Source organism: Micropterus salmoides, unplaced genomic scaffold (assembly GCF_014851395.1).
Source record: "Micropterus salmoides isolate LMB-PRFRI ecotype aquatic unplaced genomic scaffold, ASM1485139v1 Ms_hic_scaffold_10, whole genome shotgun sequence".
NCBI classification, from domain to species: domain Eukaryota; kingdom Metazoa; phylum Chordata; class Actinopteri; order Centrarchiformes; family Centrarchidae; genus Micropterus; species Micropterus salmoides.
Window position 1 is genome coordinate 21944090 of NW_024040041.1, and position 17107 is coordinate 21961196.

Sequence of the window (17107 nt, forward strand, 5' to 3'; positions counted from 1 at the left end):
AAATGATTTTATTCATGTCAAATATGTTACCTGGAGTTCCTTGATCTTCTGAAGCCGAGCACTGTTCATACTCAGTCTTCCTAAAGACCTGACTCATCTCACTCCTTACTGGAAGAGGAAAACAAAACAAGTTATGCTGTTTTACTTTTCTGGAATTATTATGGTGCTCTTACAGAAATAGTAAAATGTAAGCATTAAAAATAAATCCATAAAATTACTCATTGATTTTCTCCTCAGATTGCTTCATTCTCCAGATCCATTATGGATTCCTGGGCCAGTTTCAGATCTCCCTCAAGCAGCTTCCTCTTGGATCTGTCAAGGGCTACGCAAAGCTTCTTCTCATGCTGCCCTCAAGGTTTTAAGATAATGTGGAATTGTCCACGACCTCTATGTAACATTGATGATGCATGTCCATCAAGACAGCCGGACAATGTCCAGAGCCATCAGCTTCTCAGGGTGGTACCTTGCAGCTGAGGAGCTTTTTAACTTCCTCAGAGACCTCTGCCAAGAATGTGTGTGGCTTCCCTCCAGTCTTTAAACTCTGCATCCTTCAAAGATTACGTGTTGTTTGAATTCCTCAAATACTCTTTCCATCGCTCAACAATATCCCCAATCAGGGTGAGCTGTTACTCTCCCCTGACTTGCCTTAGCCAAGCCCTGCTTTTCCTTCCATAGTCATATGACTCTTTGCCATAGCTTCCTTGAGGCCTACCGAAAGTCTTTTCCACAGCCTCCCAGAACTCCTCCGACATACAGGTTTTTGCTCGGTGACCACCAAAGTATAGTTCTTGTATATGTGCATGCTGCTTCAGGAGACCCCTGGGCCTCCTGGAAGCCTGGTGTCCACCAGCGGGTTCTCAGGTTGCCACCACAGCAGGTATCAAAGCTTTGAACATGGCCCACTCGGATTGTATGTTTTACTAGTGGCCAAACAAGCGGCTCTAAAATGGTGGATTCTTTTTTTTTTAAAGCTTCACAATGCCCTCGAAATTTGTCGTTTCACTATCAGAATTTGATCTGTTCGGTCGTTGATATTTTAAATGATCATTTTCTTTTGTTTGTCACCTTTTTCACCCCTGATGAGTTTGCTGCCCTGTCTCCACCATTTACTGTTGGCGATCCCTGGAGGGGATTTTACGGATAAGTATTATTTCCAAATAGTTAAAATGTAAAAAGTCATGAAATCATATAGTGGATTCAAAAAGCAGTCTAAAATTCAAGAGATTATTTTATAATAGTCTATAGACAGTCTATAGATTTTTAATAGATCAGAGTAGATTTCAGTTGACACACTTTTTTATAGGCAGTTGTGAGTGAGATGTTGGAGAGGTTTTAGAATGCCACTGGTATATAGTTGCGTGGTACACATGTCTCAGATATCTGATACAAAATTCCCACTGCTGTTCTTTCCATTGCAGGGGTGCAAAAGTAAATGTCCCCTGATAATGTGATATAAGAAGAGTTGCCAAAAATATGTAATTAGCTGACGTTGCAGTGACTGATGTTCAAAGCAATTATGAAGATAAAGTTTTGAATCATTGCCAGTATCCACTTTGATTACATAGTTATGGGCAGAAGTGGCTTATTATTTAACACCTTACCGGGAGATCACAAGGTATTACTGTGGTCAAAAATAAAAACAGCTACGGTAGGGGAATAATGATTCCTGTTTGGCAGAGAGAGCAGGATATATTTATCAGACACATCCAGATGGGTTGGCAACATCAGTACAATATTTTTATTATATGTTTTCCTAATGAAACTGAAAGTTACTATAGTGTAGAATATTTCTCACAACATGTACTGTAACAGTGAATAAAGTTAATTGGTATAGTTTCTCTAATAATAATAATTTGATTTATTCTTTATACAACTGTCTGGGCTCAGGTACAAAATCTTATATTCTAACCTGTTTTGCAGCATAACATAAACACTTAGCAAAACATAAAGACTCAGTAGAGAAATGTCATGGTATAGGTTAATGCACCATGGCTAGTTTTAACTGACTTAAAAGCAAGTGGCTCACTTTCAAAATGTTTTAGAATATATGTTGAACCTATTAAATTCAAAATAAGCCTGAATACTTGGCCTGCATTTCTTATTGTGTTGTAACAGCCAAGCAGTATAAACATTAGTTTAATAAAGGAAATGCAGAGTAAATGCTATTGACCAATATGCATGATGTTTATTGAAATGTTACACTGTAAAAATAATTCAACAGTTGGTTCATATTTTATGAACTCTGTCAAATGGCTTCAGTTGTGGATGATGTGGTCTCTCATTCAGCAGACTCACTCTAGAAGAAAACAAAACAAAAAAATTGTAATTATTACAATCAATTATTATTATTAAGGTTTTAACAGTATTAGAATATTATAGTATTAGATTTTTATCAGAGATTTTGTACTTAACGTTTAAAGACTGTATCATCCTATATGTGGTTGTTTAAATGTGCTTCCACAAGTGGAAGAGTGAAATTATGGAATTTTGTATCAATGAAAGATTACTGCCATAAAAATGGAATACTCAAATGAAATTATGCAGGTCTTTTTTTGGGGGGAAAATATGACTTCAGAAATGAGTACCTTTCCAGCATCACGGCTCTTGGCTCTCAGTTTGTTGACCTGGGACTCAGCAATGTCAGCACGCTCCTGAGCTTCCTCCATCTCATGCTGAACCTTCCTGAGCCTAGACATGTGAGTGTTGGCCTGCTCCTCCTGTGAAGGCATTGGAGTATTATACATATACAAGACTGTTAATTATGGTATTATTTATTCTAAATTAAATATAGTTCACTCACAGCTTCCTCAGCCTGTCTCTTGTAAGTCTTGACTTTGAGCTGCAGCTTGTCCACCAGATCCTGAAGTCTGTTCACATTCTTCTTGTCCTCCTCAGTCTACACAGATAAAAGTATTTTAAGTGAAAGAGAAGAGACTACAAAGTACTGTGTTGTTTTAGTGAAATTAATTACCTGGTAGGTCAGCTCCTTCACTCTTCTCTCATATTTGCGGACTCCTTTAACAGCATCAGCTCCGCGTCTCTGTTCAGCCTCAACTTCAGCTTCCAGCTCACGCACCTAAAATGTGATCATAAATTATCAAATATTTGTACAAGGATTTGAGGGTGTACAAAGAAGGAAAGTGATTTTATGCTTTTAAAGTATGTTTTTATGTTTTAAAAGCTATCTTTGGGCATTTATACACAGTTCATACCCTGGACTCCAGTTTCTGGAGCTGCTTCTTGCCACCCTTCATGGCGAGGTTCTCAGCCTCATCCAGGCGATGCTGCAGGTCCTTGACTGTGACCTCCAGGTTCTTCTTCATCCTCTCCAGGTGAGAGCTGGTGTCCTGCTCCTTCTTCAGCTCCTCAGCCATCATGGCAGCCTGAAATGTTTCAAATTTATGATACATATTATTATCAGTGCATGATAGTAGACCCAAATATGAAACATTTTCTAAAATAGCAAGGTTAAAGATGTAAACTCACATCAGTGATAGCCTTTTTGGCTTTCTCCTCGGCATTTCTTGCTTCCTGAACAGAATCATCCACTTCACCCTGAACCTGGACAAGGTCAGCCTCCAGTTTCTTCTTGGTGTTCAGAAGACTGGTGTTCTAAATGAAAAAAAGCCATGTTTAATACGATAGTTATGATGTATTTTCAAAATACTATTTTTTTGTGAAGTTATAAAAACACACCTGAGAGTGAAGCAGTCCAACACGCTCACTAGCATCAACCAGCTCCTGCTCAGCCACTTTGCGTCCTCTCTCTGTCTGCTCCAGAGCGGCTCTCAGCTCCTCAATCTCAGCCAGCATCAGGCCATTTCTGCGCTCCACCATGGCAACCTGCTCCTTCATGTCTTCCTGTCCTCTGACAGCATCATCAAGGTGCAGTTGGGCATCCTGGCAAAGAAGTAATTAATGAAATGAACCTTCTGTACTATTACTTGTTTGTTTATATGTAATTGATCATATAAACCTCACCTTCAGCTGTCCCTGGACATTCCTCAGTTGTTTCTGGGCCTCAGCAGCCTGCCTGTTGGCATGGCTCAGCTGAATCTCCATCTCATTCAGGTCTCCTTCCATCTTCTTCTTGACTCTCAGGGCATCATTCCTGCTCCTGACCTCACTGTCGAGAGTGCTCTGCATAGAGTCAATCACCCTCTGGCTGTTCCTCTTGATTTGCTCCATCTCCTCGTCCTTCTCTGCCAGCTTCCTGTCAACCTCACCTTTGATCTGGTTGAGCTCAAGCTGAACACGGAGAATCTTGGCCTCCTCATGCTCCAGTGTACCCTTTAAAAAATTTAAGAAAAGTCACTTGAATACTGAATACTGAATTACAATGGCATGGACTAATTTGATTTAAGTCAAACAAAACACATTTCTGTGATTTGAAAATATGTTACCTCAGCTTCCTCTAATGCTGTCTGAACTTCACTCTTTTCTGTCTCTACAGTTTTCTTTGCTTTCTCCAGTTCGTGGATACTCTTTCCAGTCTCACCAAGCTGTTCAGTCAGATCTGAGATCTCCTCTAAAGTGTGACCAAAGCCAAATACATTTGGGGCAACTTAGATTATGCAGTTGACATTATGTCTAGCAAATACACTACAATTAGAAGCACAATAGTTGTAAAATAGTACAATTACTACAATAGTCAGTTTAAAAATAGTAAGATTGACATACGCTGAAGGTTCTTGTTCTCTCTCTTCATGGTCTCCAGCTGATCCAGAGCCTCCTCATAAGAGTTCTTCATCTTGAACAGTTCAGTGCTGAGAGAACGAGCCTCCTTCTGGGCTCCCTCCAGCTCTGCTTGGCCCTCCTCATACTTTTGTTTCCATTCTGCAAGGACCTAGAATTGTGCAGGTTAATTAAATGATTAGTTAATTATATAATGTTAATACTAATTTTGATGATAAAACTGGTTTTGATTACCAGTTTAATCAATTACCTTATCAAAGTTTCTCTGCTTCTTGTCAAGGTTTGCCGCAAGAGCATTAGCTCTCTCCACATCAATCATGAGGTCCTCCACCTCACCCTGCAGTCTCTGCTTGGTCTTCTCCAAAGAGGCACACTTTGAGTTCACAGCCTCAATGGATTCCTCAGCATCCTGCAGGCGCTGGGCAAGCTTTTTCCTGGAGTGAAGAAGAATGTTCTAATTGGTAAAAGCAAATAACTGAAATGAAAACTAATAAAAACACTGAAAAGTTAATAACTTACTTTGCCTCCTCCAGCTCCTCAGTGCGCTGGATGGCGTCAGTCTCATATTTGGATCTCCACTGAGCCACCTCACTGTTGGCCTTGGACATTCCTCGCTGCAGCTCAGCCTTGGCCTCCTGCTCCTCCTCAAACTGCTCTCTGAGCAGATCACAGTCATGGCGGGCTGACTGAACAGCATGGGCCAGGGCATTCTTGGCCTGTTGGGCAAACAGTCTATGTTAAAGGGACATTTTAATCAACATCATGTATGTTGCATCCAAATGCTGGGTGAATAAGTATCTTACGCTGAAACCTCATATTGCAATATTAGGGACTTTGAATGAATAATCAATTAATACTTTTATATGTTCCTCCTAGGATTAAGCTATACCTAGGGAAGGAATGCTTTATTTGTTTGTTTTACATTTCATCTTTCCCTATATTATAGTCCCAGCTCTTAAACAATACTCCTGTCTGTGCTAAATCAGATTTTTGTCTTTGATAACCTTTGTAAGTATTTATGGAGCTCTCAATTTATCCATAAATTACATCTTGTTATAAATTCAAAACCTTAAAATAGAGTTTATATATAATCATACCCTGTAAAAATCTGACAATAAGTGGAGATATAAACTTTTCATACCTTCACTTCCTCCTCAACGTGCCTCTTCAACTCCTCAATCTGCTGAGTGAAGGCCTGCTTTCCTCTCGTCAGCTGGGAAACAAGAGCTTCTTTCTCCTCAAGCTGGCGGGAAAACTCACCTGATTGACAAAATGTTGTTCATGAAGATTATTTTGAGGATTTTAAGTTTTTATGACTATAATACAGGAAACTCTTAAACATACACGGGCGGTGATAGCGCAGTGAATAAAACATCAAATTATCAAACCCAACACTGTATCAATATATCCCTGAGAAAGACACTTAACCCCTAGTTGCTCCAGAGACACGTAACCTCTGACATATATAGCAATTGTAAGTCGCTTTGGATAAAAGCATCAGCTAAATGAAAAATTCCAATAAATGTATACAGTGCATGTTGTCATTTAGTGTATATCATATTTGAGGAACTCTACCCACAGAGTGCTTTTTATTGCAGGGGACTTACCATTCTCTGTCTGCAATCTGGCCTTCTGTGCGTTAATGTCATTCAGCTGGCGGACATTTTCATCATTTTTGGTTTTGAGTTCACTCAACTGGTCCTCAAGAGTTCTACACATTTTTTCCAAATTGCCCTATAAACAACAAAAAATGGTGTATTTAAAAACCTGTAATCAACCATGCAAATGTTAAGGATTCTGTCTAGCAGTACATTAAAGCCAGTGTAATCAGAATTATCAGTGATGACTTAAACACAGGGATGCTTTTGTATTACTGAGATGTCTAAACAGGGAAAGCCCTTACTTAAAACAAACCACACACCTTAGCTTTAGCAACAGCTTCCATGTTGCTGGAGAGGTCATCAATCTCCATCTTGTACTCGCTCTTCTCCTTCTCCAGCTTCTGTTTGACACGCTGGAGGTTGTCAATCTGCTCACCCAGCTCTGCAACACTGTCTGCCTGCTTCTTGCGGAGAGCTGATGCGGTAGCTTCATGTTGCAGGGTTGACTCTTCAAGGTCACGACGCAGCTTCTGGAACTCAGCTTCACGCTTCTTGTTCATCTCAATCTGAGCAGCTGTTGCTCCACCAGCTTCCTCAAGCCTCTCACTGATCTCCTCAAGCTCCCTGGAGAGGTCAGCCCTCTGCTTCTCTACCTTCGCCCGAGCAGCCCTCTCAGCCTCAATCTCTTCCTCCAGCTCCTCAATACGAGCCTACATTTGATGATAGTAATATCAAAAAGGCTTATTAACTGGAACAGACATGCATGTTGTTTTTGATTTACTATTCATGTCAAATACACTACCTGGAGTTCCTTGATCTTCTTCTGAAGCTGGGCACCAAGGGACTGTTCATCCTCAATCTTGCTGAGGAGCTGGCTGATCTCAAATTCTTTCCTGGAAGAGCAGAACAAAAACAATATTTGCTGTTATACTTTTAGTTGACTCATCATGATCATTGTGTTGCATTATAACAGTTCAGATCAAGTAATTTGAGTACACCCATGAGCACTGATCCATGGGTATACCAGCACTGGGACGTAACTATGCATGTTTCACCCTATGTTACATGCTATTGGGAGTATAAGGTCTATGATATTCAGTTGCAGGGAAAAATGGGGAAATTTGAATCTCAAACCTGACTCATTCATTCTAAAACATGATAATGGAGCAAAGAATCATAAAGACCTACAGGCGAGAGACAGAAAAAATTGGAGGGGTGCTATGTTTGCAGAGCAAGGAAAACCCCCCTTCTGCTAGCATCACTTGGAAATTTTTTGAGCAATTTAGAGTTGCTAAAGCCCTCATGCTAAGACTCACTATTGTTACAAAGAATGTGCAAAGAGGCAGGGACACACACGTCTTACACCAACCACAGTGTACGAGCCAGAAACTGTTGCAGGACTCGATGAGAGGGAGATCGTGGCAGAGAGTGGTCATAGTCGGTATGCTATGGTGTGAATTATTATAAAATGAGTCATTGAACATAAACATATAAACCAAAAACTTGCAGGCTTGCTAAGAAGTTATTAGAGACATTTTTGATCTGTTTGATCAAGCTGTTAACTCAACAGACTCTTATTTCACTGGTTCCACGATAAATAGAAACATGAAAATAAATCTATATGATACACAGTAGCTGGCTTGTGGTAATGTGTAGACCTGCACAAAGTAACAAGCTAGAGTGCATGAAAATGTTTATGTTTTGCTTGGCAACAGTCCTGTGCCAGTGGAACTATTTGTGTTGGTGGAGCCAAATAAATAATAAAATAAACAAGTAAATCTTAATCTGTTGTTTATTACAGGTAACTAATAAATGGCGCTTGTAGAACTGTTGTCAGCCTGCGGCCTCATACCAATGACAGAATCACAGCCATGCTGATAGTCAGTACAGCAGCACTCCTTTTCATGTGATATTGCTTTATTATGGCTGGTTAGTGAAATTTAAGCATTATAAATAACCAAAACTTACTTTTTGATTTTCTCATCAGATTGCTGCTTGTCGTTCTCCAGATCCATTATGGATTCCTGGGCCAGTTTCAGATCTCCCTCAAGCTTTCTCTTGGCTCGCTCAAGGTCCATTCGGAGCTTCTTCTCTTGCTCCAGTGATCCCTCAAGCTATCAGATGACAGTTCATGATAGTTGACTTGTGGCATTTCAGAGAGCACAATACCAAGAATACCAAGTAATTACAGGGCAAAACCCCGCACAAAAAAAACAACTGTTTTCTTACATCGTCCACTTGCTGCTCCAGCTTTGTCTTGGCCTTGGTCAGAGTGTTGACTTTGTCTTCCTCTGCCTGGAGATCATCAAGTGTTTGCTGGTGGGCCTCTTGGAGGGCTTTCTTCTCCTTTGTTAACTTGGCAATAGACTCATCTTGAGATGCCATCTCCTCTGTCAGGTTTTTCACCTGAAATGATGTGAAAGGCGCATTATTTCCATCACTTTATATCTATATAGTCTACGTTTAAAAGATGATAGGTTTAAAATAATGTGAACCTTGTTTTCTGTGGCATGTTTCTCCTTCTCCACTTTAGCCAAGGTGAGCTCCAAGTCATCAATGTCTTTCTTCAGCTCAGAGCATTCATCCTCCAGCTTCCTCTTCTTACCAGTCAGCTCAGCATTGATTTCCTCTTCATCCTCCAGTCTCTCAGTTGTCTCTTTGAGTTTAGCTTCAAGCTGGATCTTGCTCTTAATGAGCCCCTCACACCTTTCCTCAGCATCAGAGAGGTTCTCAATTTCCTATAGTAAATTTTAAACAGCCATTTGGTTACAGCTTTTGTAAGGCACATAGACAATGAGAAGACAAGGAATGTATGTGGCCTCTTTTTATATCTGAAAATGTGAGTGACAGTGTTTAGTTTGTGAAGTGTATATGTGACAGAATCACACTTGCTTTGTTTCCTACTTACTGAAGCCACTTGGAGTTGCAGGTCATTCTTTTCCTGCAGCAGAGAAACCATCTTCTCCTCCAGTTCTTTCTTCTTTGCCAGGGCAGCAGCCAGGTCTGATTTCATCTTATCATAGTTCTCCTTCATCTGTTGCAGCTCCTTCTCAGTCTCAGCACTCTTCAGAAGAGGCTTGATCTTGAAGTACAGTTTCAGCCATGGCCAGTTTTTCACATTCATGAATGATCGGATATTGTACTGGATGGCATAGATTGATTCCCTGAAAAATGAAGATAGATAAAGTGCTGAGGATAACAATTTAACAAAAATATAACCATAACCATAAATGTGGACATAAAGATCACTGTACTATATGAGAATCATACCTCCTCTCCATCATCTTAACAAACTCTCTCCTCATGAGGTATCCTCTGCAGAGAGCCTGAGTCATGGTCACCAGTGAAGCCAATTTCTCATCTCTCATCTCCTCCAGCTGACCCAGCAGACCAGCTTTGAAAAACACCTGTGTTGTCAAGTGAATCAAATCAGTTCTCAGTACACATGGCTGTAACAGGACAACTTAATCTATTAATATTGTCTTTAAAGGATGAACCTTTGTGTGTCCAAACATGTACTGAGTGTGGTCCACATCAATGGAGCCCAGCAGCTTCTCTGAAGCTTTCTTGTTGTCAATGAACTGTCCCTCAGGGATGACACTGGCATTCAATACTTTGTATCTACAAGAGAAAATCATGTTGTTACTTATAATTACCTCCCATCTTTCCTCAATATCTCTTCTGAAATAAAATTGACTTGCTAATAATGAAAACTGCAGTCACCTCTGCTTGAAATCACCATAGAGGATTCTGCTGGGGAAGCCCTTTCTGCAGATTCTGATGCCTTCCAGCACACCGTTACACCTCAGCTGGTGGATGACCAAGTAGTTCTCCATAAGACCTGCACATTGCAAAGGTGTTTTGCGTAAAATTTATTGTTTAGAAAGTGCAGAAATGTCGATTATTAACTTACCAGGTGTCTTTGTTTCATTGGGAATCAGGCAACGTACAAAATGAGGGTGAGTGCTCCTCAAGTTGGTCATCAGCTTGCCCAAATTCTCCTGTGCATCAGCATCAAAAGATAGTTGGTTAACATTATCTTAATTTAAGGTTTTTAATTATCATCCAAAAATATCACACAATACATACTCTGAAAAGAGCAGACACAGTCTGGAAGGAACCACCCTTCTTCTTACCCCCCTTCTTGCCACCACCACCACCAGCAGCCTCTGTTTCATAAAAAAAAGAAGTATAAATATCACTGCAACTTATGAAGTTATGCTGTTAAAAGCAAACCAATATAACAAAACATATTTGTATTCATTGCTAAACTCCATGCCTCTCACATAACATTATTAACTGCACAGGCAGCAATTTGAAACCATGCTTTTTGCATTGCTCCCCATATTGTACCATTATTAGTAGAAATATTGAAAAATGCATAATGTTTTTGAATCCATGGCTGTTCCTTGGGGCATCTGTTTTACTAAGAAGAAGCATATTAATTTCTTACCATCAGCTCCAGCATGGGCTGCATACAGGAAAGCCAGTAGTTTGTTTGAAGCTTTCTGGTAGAGCTGAACAACTGACTCATTCAGGGGGTCCTTGTTCTTGTCCAGCCAGCCAATGATATTGTAGTCCACTGTACCAGCATAGTGAACCAGGGAGAAGTGAGCCTCAGCCTTTCCTTTTGCAGGTTTTGGCTTCTCAAAGGCCTTGGTCTTGCCAAGATGCTGATCATGCAGCTTGTTCTTGAAAGTTGTGTCAGAGGCCTTGGGGAACATGCACTCCTCTTCAAGGATGGAGAAGATTCCCATTGGCTAAGAGAAATTTACATCAGATTTTGAAAGATTTAACTGTGGAACCAAACATCTGCATATGAATCAAAAAATCACATCTACCAGAGTGATTACTTGCCTTCTCAATAAGCTCAATGCAGGCAGCCAAGTCCATACCAAAGTCAATGAACTCCCACTGAATGCCTTCTTTCTTGTACTCCTCTTGCTCCAGAACAAACATGGTGTGATTGAAGAACTGTTGCAGTTTCTCATTGGTGAAGTTGATGCAGAGTTGCTCCAAGCTGTTGAACTGTAATTACAGAAAAACATTTAATTTTATGCCAAAATAAGGTTGAAATTGCTGAGATATTTTCAACTACTCACATCAAAGATCTCAAATCCAGCAATATCCAACACCCCAATGAAGAACTGTCTTGGCTGCTTTGTGTCCAGCATCTCATTGATACGGATGACCATCCACAAGAACATTTTCTCATAGATGGATTTGCACAGAGCACTGACAGCATTGTTGACCTAGAAATAAGGATTTTAGTGTGGTATTTTTTCAGAATAAAATATTCATATCAAAATGCAGATATATCCCAACACATTAAATTTCTTTTTATTACCTGTGGCACGGTTTGACCTTTGGTCACCATCTCATTTCCAACCTTGACTCTTGGGTAGCACAGAGCTTTCAGCATATCAGCAGAGTTCAGGCCCAGGAGGTAAGCGATTTTATCAGCCACTGATGGAGAGAAACACAAGAAGTGCTAAATACACAGTCACTTGTGTAGTAAATTTCACACCAGACAATTTGCATTATGAGACTGGTGCTATTTTAGCAGTTACCCTCAGTGCCATCAGGTTCAGCCTGCTCCTCACGCTGCTTCTGCTTGAATTTCATGTTACCATGATGCATCACAGCTCCAGTCAGCTTGTAGATGCCCAATTTCTCCTCAGCAGAGAATCCCAAGATGTCAATAGCGGTCTGCATTATACAGAAAAGAAATGTATGTAATTTTATAAAACTTTGATTTGATCTAAATTAATTTTTAATTATAATCTTGTTGATGCTATTTACATTCGACCCAGATGCAAATTCATTAAATGCAATGCAGAATGTTCTGGGTATGAATTGGCCTATAGCCTATATGAATAACTGTATAGCCTATTTTTTTTATTTTATTTATTTAATATTAACATATTTTAATACACCTGTAATTATCTGGTACATTCTGCGTGTGCAGACTACAAACTTTATTTTCGTTATACAACCTTGTGTTGTATAATGAGAAATAAACATCTATACGTTATATAACAAACACAGTGTGATCTTACATCTGTTGCAATGAACTCCTCCACATCATTGATGCTTTTGACAGTGATTTCACCCTGACTGATCATTGGGTAGTCATATGGGTTTGTTGTGATCAGAAGAGCCTCTTAAAGACCAGAAACAAAATACATGAGATTTTCCTGTGTTATTGTTACTAGTATGGTTAAAATATTATGTTCAATACGTCTATTAACATACCCAGGAGCTCAGGCTTGTGGCCAGTCATCAGCTGATAGAAGATATGATAACTCCTCTCAGCAGACAACTGGAAGGTGACACGGGACTTCTCCAGCAGATCTAAGCATAACAAGATAAATTGACACGGAGATGTGTATCAGTTGTCTCTTTGCAGTTGCCTTCTTTTCGCCTTATTTCTAACCTTAGTGATTGCAAATATCTATCCATCCCATGTAATAAATAAAATGTGATAAATGTAATGGTAGTCACTCTCATCCCTCAGCGTTATGGCTGGAAGTGATTTCTAGCTGCCTAGATGTAATGGTAGTCACTCTCATCCCTCAGCGTTATGGCTGGAAGTGATTTCTAGCTGCCTGCTCATATATATTACCTTGGTTGCAACCACACTATACTCATCTTAAGTTTCACCACTACATAAAAAAATGTAAATCAGGACCCACAGACATGCAATACATGTGTGTATAGAATAGACCAATATATACACAGTATAAAAACCTAGAGATTGTTAACATAAATAAATAATAATGTTCTTCCTTCTGGTACTTAAATTGCAATGTTTCTCATTCATCCGTATTGCAACCCCTACATTTCAGTTTGCCAAACCTTTACCATTGATTAAACAAAATGTTTTGCACAGATAGCTCTAAACTTACACCATGGTTGAAACTTACATGTTTCAATATCAGCTGAAGCCAGCTTGCCAGTCGAGCCAAAGTGGATCCTGATGAATTTACCCTAGACAATTAGATCCTTATTAGCATCACATTTAGAGCAATTAGAACAGGGCTTTAAATTTCCTGAATTACTTACAAAACGAGAGGAGTTGTCATTCCTCACAGTCTTGGCATTACCATAGGCCTCTAATAGAGGGTTGGCTGCAACAATTTGGTCCTCAAGGGAGCCCTGCATGAGAAGATTTGCATGACATGAGCAATACATTCAAATCAACTTTCCTCTCACTAAGAGTTTTATCCTAAAAAAAACTATTTTACCTGCATTTTGCCAGGTGTTGGCTCAGCCTTCTTAGCTCCAAGAGCTGCAATTGTTGCGAAGTACTGGATGACACGCTTGGTGTTGACAGTCTTTCCAGCACCAGATTCTCCACTGGGGAATAAAAACACAATGTCAAGATTCTGCTTCATTTAATAAAATTAATAAAGATTTACATGACAGTGTGTTTTGTACTTACGTAATCAGGACAGACTGGTTCTCGCGATCTGGAATACAAACATACATGCTTCCCATGAATGCCATATTTATTGTTTTTTCAATATACTCATGTTTAAGTACACACTTTCACACTCGCACACTAGCACTGATCTTACCAGTGAGCATGAACTGATAGGCATTGTCTGAGATGGAGAAGATGTGGGGTGGTGCCTCAATCCTCTTCTTTCCTCTGTATCCTGCAACAACTACAGCATCATATACAGGAAGCCACTTGTAGGGATTCACGACAACGCAGAACAACCCAGAGTAGGTCTGTAATAGGAAAGAATAAACAGTATTTGAACATTTGTATACACATATAAATGCTATTTACCTTATATACACATTCAAGTAAAGTAAAAGCTTACATAGATCATCCATGATGCATAACGCTCTTTGAGGTTATACAGCACAGCAGGCTCATTGAGATGAGTCATCATGGCCATGTCCTCCATCTTATCAAACTTTGGAGGGTTCCTGGGATGGATGTCATCCTCTTTTACAGTGACCGTCTGAATGGAGTCAAAAGATTTTGAGATTTTGAAAGTTTGAAGACTATCAACTATCACAGTTGAAACAGATGGACAAACATTTATGTTTCACTATGATATTTAAAATTGTATAATTATTCACCTACCTTTCCACCTTCCGTCTCAACCGTGGCTTTGCCACCCTCTCTTTTGACAAGTTTTCCCTTGACATACATCTCATCAGCATCAACCACAAAGAATGCAGTTTTGGCATCAAATGGTGCAGCCTGTGCCTCAATCCTCTCCCTCTCTGGTTTTCGAAGGTAAATGGCCGCAGGGCCATACTGCTCCATCTCCGCATCTGTACTCATGGTGGCTCTTTAGTGGGGACTTAAAATATGAGAGATTAAAACACAAGTTATACATTTGTTACAGAACCTGCATTTGACAAATTTCTGATTATATTTGATTTGAAGACTTTACCTCAGCTGATGAAAAACAGAAACCCCTTGGTGTCCTGTGTATGTCAAGATCCTACAAAACAAGTTTTTGGTAGACCAGTGTAATTTTTCCATTGTTTTGTAATCTCATCTAAGATTAATACAATAAACAATCTACATACAACACACAAACCCTAATATAATTTGAAAATGGAAACACTGAATCAGCATATTATTACAGTGATTACAGTAATTAACAATGATAATGTCTAATAATGTCATAGAAACATGCTATAGGAACAGTTGACTGCACTCACCCGTCTTAAATGCCAGTCAGTTGGAGCAGACGTTGAGAGCTGCTGTTTTTATACACAACCAGTCTGCCTTCTCAGCATAAGAGCCCTACTCAATTTGGTCAGGAATCCTTGACACCTTGTTGGTTGATAGTGATATGTTCTGTGTGTATAAATGAATAAGCGTGTTTCATTTTCTACATATATGTATAGTTAACATTTTACCAACTACATTATTATCCTCATTGTTGATATATAAATCAAAGTTCTGTATTGTGACACAACAAAAGACCTACCTATCAATCTTGAAAATAAATATCATTGTACTCATTATACATAATCCTTGATGAAAAAAATAACTAGAAACAGATGACAATATTATTTGGTTTATATATTTTGGGACTTGATTGTGCTTATAAAAACTAAGTACGATTAATATTCACAGTGTACCCAATGGTAAATTCCAAAAGTGCACTGCATAATTTGTAGATTAATTGTTCCAATAAAGAGGGTGAAATTATTTTAAATTGACATAGCTTATAGTAGGCAACTGTGTCCTGATAATTTTGATTTCACAGCCAGTAATGAGTTTTAAATTTGGAGAAGCAATGAAATGCCACTGGGGTATAGTTACATGATATACAAATCTCACATATCTGAAATAAAATTCAGGCTGATGGTCTTACCATTAACACTGGACATGGGTTATCTCCTTGGAATGGGTTTTAAAAAGGATTGCCAACTTGGATCATTTAACACCATAAAAATGTTCTTCACATATGTTTTATTTTGCTTTTAAAAATGAAAAAGACGCAGTGTTTAGTTGAGAGGTTTGATATACTCCCTGACTGACAAATTGTTTAATGACGCTTGATGAAGTCTGGGATCATCTCCAGGGGCATCTTACCAGCAGATCACGAGGTCAAAAATAAATCCAGTTAAGGGAGGGGGCAGTGATTTGTGTTTGGCAATAGAGAGAATATATTTATAGGACACATTTAGATATCTCCATATCCCAAGTTTAAAGAGATGTATCTTTCAAAAAATCTATTTATTTCTTACACATATTTCAATAAAAGGAATGTATGGTTAATAATGGATGTAAGGTTATGGCCATGGATTTATTAAGTACAATATATTATAAGGTCAGGTAGAATTGCCATAAAAGTGCTGAGCTGACACATAGCATTAACCAGGAGTCACAACCAAAACAGGAAAATGACTGACTTGTGTTTAGCCCTGGAATTATAACAATGTATCTTACGGATTAGAGGCAAGGCAGGACAAGGCAAGTTTATTTGTATAGCACAAAGTGCTTTACATGAAACACAAAAGCAACATAGGGAAATATAAAAAAGACAATACAAATACAATACAAAGGTACATAGAAAATAAAAACAGGATAAAACATTTTAAAAGAGTTAACTGGAAAATAAAAACATGTCAAAACAGGACAGTAAAACTTACAGTACAGTATTAATCTACAGCCTTAAATTTGATTTCATTAAAGACAGTGGTACAAAAAAGGTCTTCAGCAGACCTGCAGTTTTCAAGGAGTTTGTTCCAGATATATGGAGCATAAAAACTGAACGCTGTTTCTTTATATTTAGGTTTGACTCTGGGACAGAAAGCAGACCTGTCTGGATGGTTCATAACGTAGCAGAAGATCAGAAATGTATTTTGGCCCTTAACCATTCAGTGCTTTATAAACTAACAGCAGCATTTTGAAATCAATTATTTGACAGACAGGAAGGCAGTGTAAAGACCTCACAACTGGAGTAATGTGATCAACTATCTGATTGATCTTTTAAGGAGACCTGTTTTTTCAGGTCCTGCTGAGACATAAATCCTTTAATACTTGAAATATTCTTCAGGTGATAGTAGACTTTGTAATTGTCTTAATGTGTCTGCTAAAATCAAGGTCTGAGCCCATGACAACACCAAGATTTCTGGTTTGGTTTGTGGTTTTTACCACATTACCGATTTAAGCTGAGCACTGACTTTAAATCATTCTTCCTTGGCACCAGAAACAATGACTTTAACTTTATTTTTGTTTAATTGGAGAGAATTCTGGCACATGTGTAGACCCTGGTAACTGGACACCCGGCATGGGTCATTTTGTCAAAGGTTTTTAAAATATTGAA

The 17107-nt window shown here is 38.9% G+C and overlaps 1 pseudogene; it reads right to left on the bottom strand.

Moving 5' to 3' along the window:
• Positions 1-2278: 2278 nt before the first annotated feature.
• LOC119917884 lies at positions 2279-14616 on the bottom strand (annotated as a pseudogene).
• Between the last annotated feature and the right edge of the window lie 2491 nt (positions 14617-17107).